General features: G+C 37.3%; 1 long non-coding RNA gene across 1 annotated transcript in view; it reads left to right on the plus strand.

The window, feature by feature from the left end:
- The window catches only part of LOC135971956 (uncharacterized), a 32,719-nt gene that overhangs the window by 1,625 nt on the left and 22,578 nt on the right, over positions 1–8,516 (plus strand). The window contains exon 2 of the long non-coding RNA XR_010588400.2: positions 1,341–3,968. This is a non-coding gene — a long non-coding RNA (uncharacterized lncRNA). The remainder of the gene's footprint in view (positions 1–1,340; positions 3,969–8,516) is intronic.

An 8,516-nucleotide genomic window follows, 5' to 3' on the forward strand; every position in this document is an offset into this window, starting at 1 on the left:
TTACAAGAAGAGATCCAAACACTGAAGAGTTAGGTACCATATTGTAACAATGGTGATCAAAGTTCTAAGAAGAAAGGGCTCTAAGTAAGATGGAAATAAAGGGACTAATCTCAAGTGGTTCCATAATAAACTCTTTTGTGCTTTTCAAAGTGCAAAGCAGGTGTGAGTAGACATTTCTTCCCACATTGTTCATTCAACTATTAAATATTTATTGAGTGTCTACTATGTGCCATAGAGAGATCTTCATATAGGGGATGCAGCAGTAAAGAAAACCAACAAAATTCTCAGTCTTCCTACAGCGTATAATCTAGTCAGGGGATACAGGAAATAAGTTTACCACACTTAAAGGGTTTTGTAGCTGGAAGAAATTTGGGTCGTATAAATAACAATTAACCTAAGAATCTATAAAAATTGCTCCCCTAACATTCATTTTAACAGCTAACACACGCTGCAGAGAAAAATTTTAAATGCACATTTCTTATTTTAAAGTATCTATTACTCATTTTTAAAGTAGAACTTTTTGCTATTTTTTTCATGCATTTTGCCAAATATACTCAAAAACGGAATGTCCTTTACACTAAAGTCTGATTGTATCTTCAAATCATGACTACTTGTTTCTTTGCAGTAATGTGGCTGTAAATGTATAATTGTAATAAGTTTCAAATAGTTTGAGAGCAATTGAATTTGCAGAGAGTTCATCTCTGTAGTGCATTTTCAAAATATTATTTTGAAAATTATATTTTACTTCTGAAAGAAAGACACCCACTAATGAAAAACGGACACAATGTAATGTTGCTAACAGTTCAGCAGAGGGTGCTATAACTTAAAGTTGAAGAATGGCTCTGGGCTAGATTATAAAAGCTGAAAGCTGAATGCAGGCCTCCAGGAGGGCTTAAGAGGGAAAAAAACTAAGTGGATCTTTACTTTTTTATGCATCGCTACAGTTACAGAGCCTTAAAATACAGCAACAAACAATACAGAGCTAAAATATGATTTAAAACCTGAGTGTAACACTTTTTTTGTTTTAAAAATATTATCTGTCCATATTCACTCACTGTGCATTACAATATTATTAAAACAAAACAAAAGAAATGTAATACATTTAGCTTTTAAAATTATATTATATATTACAAAAACGCTTACATCAGCATCCTTCCACCAATAATAAAATAAAAGGTTGATATTGAGTCAGGACTTTTGTAATTCCTGTGAATGATTTATGCATGACTCAGTCATCTATTTAAGACTGAAGTGTATAATGTAACTTTCTGGTGCTAAAATGGCATGAGATGGTTAAAGTTAGCTTTCTTTTCTTTTCTTCCTTTATTTTATTGAGACAGGGTTGCCCAGGTTGAAGTGCAATGGCATAATCGTGGCTCACTGCAGCCTCAAACTCCTGGGCTCAAGTGATCCTCCTGCCTCAGCCTCCCGTGTAGCCAGGACTACAGACGTGCACCACGATGCTCAGCTAAGTTTTAATTTTTTTTGGTAAACACTGGGTCTCACTATTTTGCCCCGTCTGATCTCTAACTCCTGGGTTCAAGGAATCCTCCCACCTTGGCTTCCCAAACTGCCTGGATTACAGGTATGAGCCACCATGCCTGGCCTTATTTCTTAATTGTGGTAAAATGCACAGAACATAACATTTACCATCTTAACCATTTTTAAGCGTACAGTTCAGTGGCATTAAGTACATTCACACTAGTGCAACCAAACTCTAAAACTCTTCATCTTACAAATTGGAAACTTTGTACCCATTAACACTAACTCCTTATTCCTCCCTCCTGGAAGCCCCTGGCATCCACCATTCTACTCTATTTATGAATTTCTCTATTCTAAGTAAATTATATAGTATTGGTCCATTTGTGATGGGCATATTTCATTTAGCAAAATGTCCTCAAGTTTCATTCATATTGTAACATGTCAGAATTCCTTTCTTTTTTAAAGTAGAATCATATTCTATTGCATGTATACACTGTATTTCTTATCCCCTCTTCATGACAAACAGAAAGTTTGATGCAAGTGTCATGAGTTTTGAGGACACAGAGAATATAATTAAGAAAGCTAAGCTAACAGTTCTTACAATAAAGTGAAAGAGAAACTGCTGCCTTGGGCAAGTTTCTCTCTCAGTTTGATGAAACGAAGAATATATGAATTTTTCTCCTGTACCAGATATTGGCTGTGCAAGACAGTCAGGGTGGGATTTTCTTAGATTTTTTTCTGAAAGGGATTTCTGGAAGAAATACAGATTTCAGCAGGGGAAAAAATGTTGAGGCACCATCAGATGTCTAGGACCTGAAAAAGGAGCCATAAGTGACCAGCCAGGGAGGAAAGAACCTGATCCCCACTAAGAAACTACATGAGACATCCATAGTAATAGGGTGGGGTAGGGAGTCTCCACATAACTCCCCAAAAAGAGCCATAAGAGAAAGAGAGGGTTTTAAAAGCTCTCAGGGCAGAGAACGTAGTGCAGCTCACAACTGTATGAGTAAAGTGGGAACCTGCTGACTGCCCGCTTCCTCTCCTCTCTACCCTGTTGTGACTCTGGTGTGGTCAGAGAGCCAGAGAAGGAACAATCCTGGAAGGAGAAAAAAGAAAAAGGCCAACACATCCACTTTCTCCGCTGCAGGCTTTTGGTCTGCAGCTGGCCTACGTGCAGGGAGAAGAAGTTTTAGCTTGAAATTGAGGTTGAAGTTTTGATGACCACCCTGGGTCTAACGTATGAATTCCTTTTTGAAGAACCTTTCATTAACTGAAAATGATAAGTTGTAGGAGTTGCCCTTTCATCTAGAGCAAGGGAAGAATTAATCCCACAGAAGAAATTCAAGGTGACCCAGGGAATCACAGTTAAAATTGTCTATAATTGCATCCCCCAGTCATGCTTGTTTCCATGCTTAAAATATTCAGCTACAACTGTCTCCTCAATGTGAAAATATTTAAGAGAAATGAATGGAGATGGCTGTTAAAGAAACATCCTAAATTCTAGATGATTAACATATATGATTCCTATTTAAGTCTTATAATATTTCAGCAAAGTTGGACTTAATACCTTTTTTTACATATGTGAAAACTGATTATCAGTGAGATTGAGTGACTTTCTCAAATGACAGAATCATGACTCTTATCTATGCTTGTCTGGTTCCAACCACCTTGTCCTTTCTGAATATCATCTTAGTTCACATTTCCTTCTGTTAGACATCTTCAACTTCAGGCAAATTAACTGAAAATCTCTAAGTTCCAGTTTCCTTATGTACAAGACCAAATTCATAATGCCGGCTCCGCCATCCTGCAAGGAGTATTGAAAGAATCCTGAGATCCACACAGTACACTGTAAAGTACTACATGAACTCAAGAATGTTATTATTGGCAGAAGAGAGCGATACCTTATGTCCTCACTCTTCTGCAGACTGAAGAATTATACTGGAAGCAATAACATGTGTTTGGGGACGAAGAATCCTAATCATAAATTGTTTAGAATATACTATTACACTAAAGGTCATTATGTCTTCTCTTAAGAAAAAATGTTTAAAAATAAGCGTAAGTTGGCCAGATTTTGTGGCATATACCTGGTAGTCCCACATACTCAGGAGGCAAAGGTGACAGGATCACTTCAGCCCAGGAGTTTGAGGCTGCAGTCAGCCATGATCACACTTCTGCATTCCAGACTGGATGACAGTGAGACACCGACTCTAAAACAATTATTTTTTTAATTTACAAAAATGTATATTGGTCTAAAAACAATAACAGTGCTACCAAAAATACAAGTAGAGAAATGAAGATCATTGTTCTTCATTTGTATCACTAAATGTAAATAATGATTTGGATTATTATTATTGTTATTTTGAGACACAATCTTGCTCTGTTGTCCAGGCTGGAGTACGATGGCACAATCTCGGCTCATTGCAACCTCCGCCTCCTGGGCTCAAGTGATTCTCGTGCCTCAGCCTCCCGAGTAGTGGGAATTACAGGTATGTGTCACCCTACCCAGTTAATTTGTGTATTTTTAATAGAGACTGCATTTCACCTTTTTGGCCAGGCTGGTCTCGAACTCCTGTCCTCAAGTGATCTACCCGCCTCGGCTTCCCAAAGTGCTGGGGTTACAGGTGTGAGCCACTGGCCCGATCACCTATTTGGTTTATTAAATCATTACCAACCTAATGATGACTTGGCTACAGTAATCCAGATTGCACATGCATGAACTGGAGTACTGGCTACTATGTGCACCCATCAGAATTTTATTTAGCCAAATGTATGTGTTAAACCTCACAACTTCCTGCTACCCATCAAACATCTTTCACAAACTTTCTGGTAGCCTTTTGCAACCCGACAGGATGAATCAATGAACAGCATTGTAAACAACATTTTGCTTGCATTGAAATATTACCGTGCTCCCCCTGGAAGAACATATGTTATTTATGAAAGCAGTGGTGACTAAGAAAATCAACTCCTATAAAATTACTAAGTTTTAAAAATAGATTAAAATACATTTGTTTTATTCTCATTATATGCTGTCTAAGCAATGTATCTTAAAAACAAAGAAACTACATTAGCTAACTGGGTTACATTAGAATGATTTTTTTTCAGCAACCTTAAAATTATCTCCTTCATACCAATTTCTTTTGCTGCTTTTAAATGATCTTTGTAATTTCATTTCTGATTATGAAACTGGCACATATTTACCATATAGAAAATACAGGAGATCACAGAGGAAGAAATACTCATCATTTCACTGTCCAGAGATTAGACATTTGGTATCCCTAATTTGAAAATCTGAAATACAATTTATTGTTAAGTGCTGATCTTATGTCCTGTAACCCTGATGAACTTATTAATTCTGGTAGTATTTTAGTACATTCCTTGAGGTTTTCTACATGAAGAACATATCATCGGCAAATAAAGGTGGTCTAAATTCTTCTGTTCCTATCTGGATACCTTTTGTTTCATTCTCTTACCTAATTGTCCTGGCTACAATCTCCAGTACAACATTGAATGGAAGTGGTGAGAGTGGACATCTTTGTATTATTCCTAATCTAAAGGTGAAAGCATTCGGTCTGTCCCACTAAACATGATGTTAACTGAAGCTTTCTGACAGATGTCCTCTATCAGGTTGAGGAAGTTCCCTTCTATTCCTTGTTTGTTGAAAGAATATTGAATTTTGTCATATGCCTTTCCCACGTCTATTGAGATGATCAGATTAGTTTTGGTTTATTTTCTACTGATACTACATTAATTGGTTTTCAGATGTTAAACTTATCTTCTATCCCTGGGATAAATCCCACTTGGCCATCGTGTATAATTTATGCTGATGTTACTGGATTCAGTTTGCTATATTTTGTTGAGGATTTGTGTCTGTATTTAAAGACGATACTCATTTGTAGTTTTCTTGTGATCTCTTGGAGTAATACTGGCCTCATAGAATAAGCTGGGAAGTGTTCTGTCCTCTATTTTTGGAATAGGTTTGTGAAAAATTGATATCAACTCTCCTTTAGATGTTTGGTAGGATTTAGCTGTGAGCCCGTCTGGGCCCAGGCTTTTTTTGGCATGTATTTTTTTTGAATGCTAATTCAATCTCTTTAGTTTTAGAAGTCTATTCAGATGTCAGTTTTGATTGCTCGTGTTTTTTTTTTCAGTGTTTAAAACTACCGCAAACCTCTAGTTTGTAGTGGTTCTGATAAGAAATCAAATGCCATCCTTACATTTAGTCCTCTGTATGTAATGTGCTTTTTCTCCTTTTATTCCTCCTAGAATTTTTCTGTTTATCACTGGTTTTGATCAATTTGAGTATGGTGTTCCTTGGTGTAGTTTTCTTCATATTTGTTGTCGTTAGTATACACTATGCTTCTCGGATATATGGGGTTTATAGCTTTCATTGCCCATCAGTGATAGACTGAATAAAGAAAATATGGTACATATAGACCATGGAATACTATGCAGCCATGAAAAGGAATGAGACAATGTCTTTTGCAGGGACATGGTTGAAGTGAGAAACCATTATTCTCAGCAAACGAATGTAGGAACAGAAAACCAAATGCCACATGTTCTTACTTATAAGTTGTAGCAGAATGACGAGAACACATAGACACATGGGGGAAACAACAGACACTAGGGCCCGTCAGAAGTGAGGGGTTGGGTTGGGGGGAGGGCGAGCATCAGGAAGAGTAGCTAATAGATGTTGTGCATAATAACTAGGTGATGAGATGATCTGTGCAGCAAACCACATGGCACATGTTTACCTATGCAACAAACCTGCATCTCCTGCACATGTACCCCGCAACTTAAAATAAAAGATGAAGGAAAAAACTAAAGATTTTAAAAATCCACTTAAACCTCCATACTTGCATCACAATTAAATCAAAATTAATTACAGAACTGAACGTAAACTGCAAAACTAGAGAACTTACAGTAGAAAACATAAGAGAAACTCTTCATGATGTGGAGTTAGGCTAAGTATTCTTAGTTATCACATCAACAAAACGATTAAAGAAAACATTGATAAATTCAACTTTATACAAATTAAAAATTCTTGGTCAGCACAAGACACTATTCATAGAATAAAAAGATATGCTACAGATTGGGAGAAAAATATGAAAATCACTAATATGACAAAGAATTTGTGTGATGGTTAATTGTGTGTGTCCCTGTGACCGAGCCCCAGGGTGCCAGGACATTTGTTCCTATGTTATTCTGTGTGTGTACTGGAGGGGTCTCTGGATGACATTAACACTGGAATGGGCAGTGTACGTGAAGCAGATTGCCCTCCCTAAGGTGAGTGGGCCTCATCCAATCAACCTAAAGCCAGAGGAGAAGTAAAAGGCCTAATAAGAAGGAAACACTTTCCCAGGTATCTGCCTTTCCGTCTTGAGAATTTCAGCCTCCAGAATCTCATGTCCAAACTGTCTGTACACACACACACCCCACAAACACACACACAAACACACACACATATGCCATATACATATACATACATATATATTAATACACACACACACACACTTCCTAGGTAAGTAGGAAGGATTGCATTTTGTAAAGCTCAGCCATTCGATGATAATTGTTGAAGTCAGCCAGTGATTATGGGGATGTTCTACTATGGGATTCTGTCTCCTTTTTTAGACTGTTGAAGTTCTGCATTTGAAGAAGTAGGATAGAATAATAGCTGAATTTCTCCACAGACACTTCAAAGCCCTAGGGATTAACACAGAGTCGAAAATACCACCCATAATCCTGCCCCCAACCAGGGCTAGGGAGCACTGGGGACCCCAGGTGATTTTATTTAGCCAGATCTGGGAGCCACATAACAGCAGAGGGAGAGGAAACACCAGGCAAAGAGAGACCAGCACAGCAACGACAGCCTGTTAATGACAAAGCACAGGTAAAACCTTCCTCAGAAAACGAGTGTGGAGAAACACAGATGAGGCCTGAGACCTGGTGGATCAGAACCCTGCTACTGGGGTATTGAAAGGCAGGGGCTTCACAGTGCAGACGACCAGAGGGGCCAGTCTTCGAAGGGCAGAATTGCTGGGAGACGGGGAGGCCTGGACAAAGGAAGCATCCTCTGGAGACTTGTGGTGAGGAGAATGAATGAAGTAACTGGCAGAAATTGAAGTTCCTGCTTGAACAAAATACAATCCCAGAATGAGAGCACACATGCCTGTTCCCCAAAGCCAGACAATATTTCCTAAAATCCCAAGAAAAAATCATTTTTGGCAAGTGCCTAATATACAGTGATGCAATCCATGTGTCAAGACATTGGGAAAAGTTTATTATTAAGTATGTTAAAGTCAGCGAGACCTGATTCCCTCATGAGGACTCTGTTAAGGATAAATTCCACTCAACGAGTGATGCTTAGGACACACTTTTGAATAGCTCATGTGCATCAACATATTTAAATGTAAGTCTCAACCAAAAACTAAGCTGTCACATAGGCTGTCACTTAATGTTTGGGTTAAAATAACAAATAAAAATTGCAGGTACAGGGGTTAGAGAAGAGGAAAATATTGTCTTTGATTGTCATAGTGGTAAAAATTTGAAGTTGAAAGAAAGAATTTAAAATTTATAAACCAAATAGTAGAAATGTGTCAACTTAAAATGGGATTAGTGACATCTAAACCTTTTCAGTGCAGTGTTAAATGGGAGCTATACAACTCTTCCTAAATAACAAACAAAAGGCACACACACATACACAAACAAAAAAGGAAACAAAATCAACAAAGAAATACAGTAAATACAATCTACCACATATGATAAATGTAGACTAAAACATGGAAGAGTTTAGAATATAAACAGGGAAATAAGAATGGTTTTATTAATCTAAATTCTCATCTGCCACAATCAATCATAATAATAAAAGCTTAAAACATTATACGTAAAAAATCCAATAGTCCAGAGTGAGGGCAAAAAATGTTTAATGAAACAGATTTAAAACTTAAACATTTTAACTGATGGACTAAAATTAATTTTGGATGCAAGTTAAAATTGGGACACAGAATATTCTTTTACACAACAGAATGCCAGCAAAA

This window comes from Macaca fascicularis, chromosome 1 (assembly GCF_037993035.2).
Source record: "Macaca fascicularis isolate 582-1 chromosome 1, T2T-MFA8v1.1".
Lineage (NCBI taxonomy): Eukaryota > Metazoa > Chordata > Mammalia > Primates > Cercopithecidae > Macaca > Macaca fascicularis.